Below are 3,312 nucleotides of genomic sequence, written 5' to 3' on the forward strand. Positions count from 1 at the left end.
GCACAGCAGCATCTGAGATCTTCAGGTTATAGTATTGATGATCCTTCATTGTATTTCCAAACACCCTCACGATCTCCGGAGAACCGCCTCTTCCTCGTCCCTGTCGTTGGTCCAGGCTTGTGAGGGCGGGGGGACAGCGCTCCACGCTGACATTGGCACATATGATGCGTCTTCAAGCCAGTTTTCAAACGTGGAGGAATCGTGGATGAATCTCGGGAGTCAGAAGATCGCCCAGAGTCAGGGTTCACACGAAGGATATCAGTGTGCTGGATTGAGGGCTTATGTATTGTGTTGGGCGTAATAAAGCGCCGTTACTCAGACATCACATTCACACCGCCCTTTTCTTTGATGTTGAATAGTGACCACTGTGAAAAGTTCTAATGTACATAAAGTTTGTCTTTTTCTCAATCTAATTGTTTTTTCATAAAAACATGATTATTGAACAATGAACAAAATGAGATTAAATATTTTATTTGAGCAAGCAGACAGGCACCAACAGAGCCGTGTGAATAATCACCACATAACGCAAGATATGCAGCTTTAAAAAGGTTGCCTGTTGTCCTTTTTGCCACTTTTCCAGGTATCTTTATATCCACATCAAGTTTCATGTTTTTTTTTAATGTTTATCTTTAGTTTCCCCGGTTTGGGTTATTGTTTAGCTTCACCTTTGCCTTTGTTTTTTAATCTTTTATCATCCTCAATAAATGGCTTACGGAGCACCGCAGGGGACATGGGAGAAAAAAAAATTAAGACGGACTTTTGCGAAATCTCGCAAAACTTTTGCGAGATCTCGCAAAAGTTTTAGCCGCCAGCTCGAAGCCGACCGGGAGGTCGAGGCACGATGTGCCAGGAAAGCGGTGTTCCTCCTGGCTGTAGTAGGTCTCGACCTCCCGTTAGCTTCGAGATGGTGGGTGTCAGATCTCCGAAAACGTCGGAGCACTTTTGCAAATATGCGATGTCTTGTAAACCGAGCAGATATCTGACGTTTACACAACTACATTCACGCCTCAAAATATCTTAAAAGTGTATTTTGTGACCCAGAAAGAGTAATATTACAACTAAGTAGCTGCCGCCATTGTTGGAATTCAACTTTTGCGAGATCTCGCAAAAGTTTTGCAAGATCCCGAGTTTGTTTTGCGAGATCTCGCAAAGGTCCGTCTTAATTTTTTTTCTCCCATGTCCCCTGCGGGGCTCCGTAATGGCTCGCTTTCTGTTAACATTTACGTTTTTTTTCCATGTTCCTTGGTGTCTGCATTTTGGGTCCACTCCTCAAAATCATACAGTGTGCTGCTGCTACTGTGACAGATCACACAGCAAATTCAAAAGTGTTAAATGTTTTGGTGTTAATAGTCTCCTTGCAAAAGTAGAGTTAATTTTACTCTAAGCAGAGTCACATTCTTTTAATGTAACTCTGAGGTGTAAAATGATAGTAGTTAAAATCGAGTGTTAAAAATGAGTGTTTCTCTGTCAAATCTGGAGGCGTTACAATGGAAACATTAACTCTTGACTTCTTAACTCTGAACTCCTACAGGGGCTATGACACCAATAGAGTAAATTCACAGACTCCGCCCCCAGCACGGCTCCAATCGAAGCTGAAGTGAAGCCGTTTCAGAACATTTTGCTCTACATATTTGAGTTGTTTGCCATGCTTGGTAAGTCATTTTTTCAAAGATTGTTTCAATTATTATTATGAGCTTTTACTTCTGTGGCTCTTTGGAGTTGAGACAAAGCTGTGTGGAAGGCATTAGCCATGTTGCTCGCTGATAGCATAATATTCTGTTTTAGCTAGCTGAAAGGTATTGTTTGCGGGCAAATACCACAGCCTTGAAAAAAGCTTGCATGTGAATTTTCAGTCAAACTTTTGGTCAAATACACCTAAAACAATGTCTAGAATGTGAAATGTTGGTATAATGGTGCTACTTGAAGCCTGAAAACGATCGCCCATAAAAAAAACGTGCAAACAGCAGTAGCAGGCGTCCTGACTGGATTCTACGTTAGCATAGATCCCTCCAGAGTTTTGTGCCACACGGTTTAGGTAAACATTAAAAAGGTTGAGGTTTTACATTTAGTTCAGTATTACCTGTTGCCTGTGTCCTTGTCTTTTGGGAAAATACTTTACACAAGTAATGGCTCAAAGAGGATTCCTTTTTTTTTTTTTACTGTGCTGCAATTGTTTACTGGATTATTTGTGCCATTAATTAGTGTCAACTAATTTTTATTCAATCTCCACACAGGATATGCTTGTGAAGATGGAATATGGGGGAGAGCAGAAGTGCGTTGAAGTTCCACAAAGGGATGAATGAAGGACATGCATATTGTATTGAAGAAATAAGTGATGAGATGCTGTTATTTGCATTTACCATGTCAGACCTTTTGATAAACAAAATTCTAATGAAAGTGAGAACATGTATACTGTTACATCTTTCAGAAAATGTTTTGAAATTGTGGTGCACAGTTCAGAATAAATGTTTTTCAAAAACCATTGCATCTTTTTAGTAAATGTTTATTTCCAAAAGAAATTTCTAGAAGTTCAGAACAGTAAAATTCCCGCTTTTTAGAATGAATTAGAAGATAACTCTTACGTAGTTAAACTAAAATACTCTTTGAGAGTTAATATATAAACTCTTAGCACCAAGTGTTAAATTATCAACTCCAGACAGATTTAGTGTTTAACACTAAATCAGAGTTAACGTACCAACTCTCCAAAAAGAGTTAAATTAACACTCTCTGGTGTGGACCCATATAGACACTTTAATAGTGTTGAAATCAAATCCGACAGTGTTAATTTGGACATGCTGGATTTGCTGTGCAGGGAGGGGCAGGCATCTGCCGGCACCAGTTTGGGTGAGAGAAGGAAGACAGAACAAAAGACATGCTGTGAGAGCCAGAGATGAATAAATAGTATGATGAAGTGTACCCAGAGGTTGCCCTTTGTTCAAAATTAAAGTCTACAAATCAATGACATCACACTGGCCCATGTTTATATACAGTCTATGATTACATGTCATTGGGATCTTAGAGCTGCCGTATGCAAAGCTGCAGCTTTAGAATTTAGGTTCTAATCCTTTTTTTCTTCCTTTGCTTTTCTCAGCCATATGTTTTTTTTCTCCCTTCATTTCCTCTTATTGTCCCTTTACATACTCTTTGCCTCGCTCCAGTCTATTGCCAGAATAGCACACCGAGCTTCAAGGAGAGTGAAATGAACGCCATCGCCATCACCTCTCTCTTTCTAGTCCCCGTCAGGACTCTTGCTGCAACATTTTGGATTAACTGAAGTCTTTTCAAGGTGTTTTTAGGACATCCTGATAATAA

General features: G+C 39.8%; 1 long non-coding RNA gene across 1 annotated transcript; it reads left to right on the forward strand.

The window, feature by feature from the left end:
* The first annotated feature begins 1,522 nt into the window (after positions 1–1,522).
* LOC143420915 (uncharacterized) lies at positions 1,523–2,482 on the forward strand. The gene is made up of 2 exons (XR_013100670.1): positions 1,523–1,652; positions 2,235–2,482. It is a non-coding gene; the product is annotated as an uncharacterized LOC143420915 (long non-coding RNA).
* The last annotated feature ends 830 nt before the right edge of the window (positions 2,483–3,312 follow it).

Source organism: Maylandia zebra, linkage group LG11 (assembly GCF_041146795.1).
Source record: "Maylandia zebra isolate NMK-2024a linkage group LG11, Mzebra_GT3a, whole genome shotgun sequence".
Taxonomy (NCBI): Eukaryota; Metazoa; Chordata; class Actinopteri; order Cichliformes; family Cichlidae; genus Maylandia; species Maylandia zebra.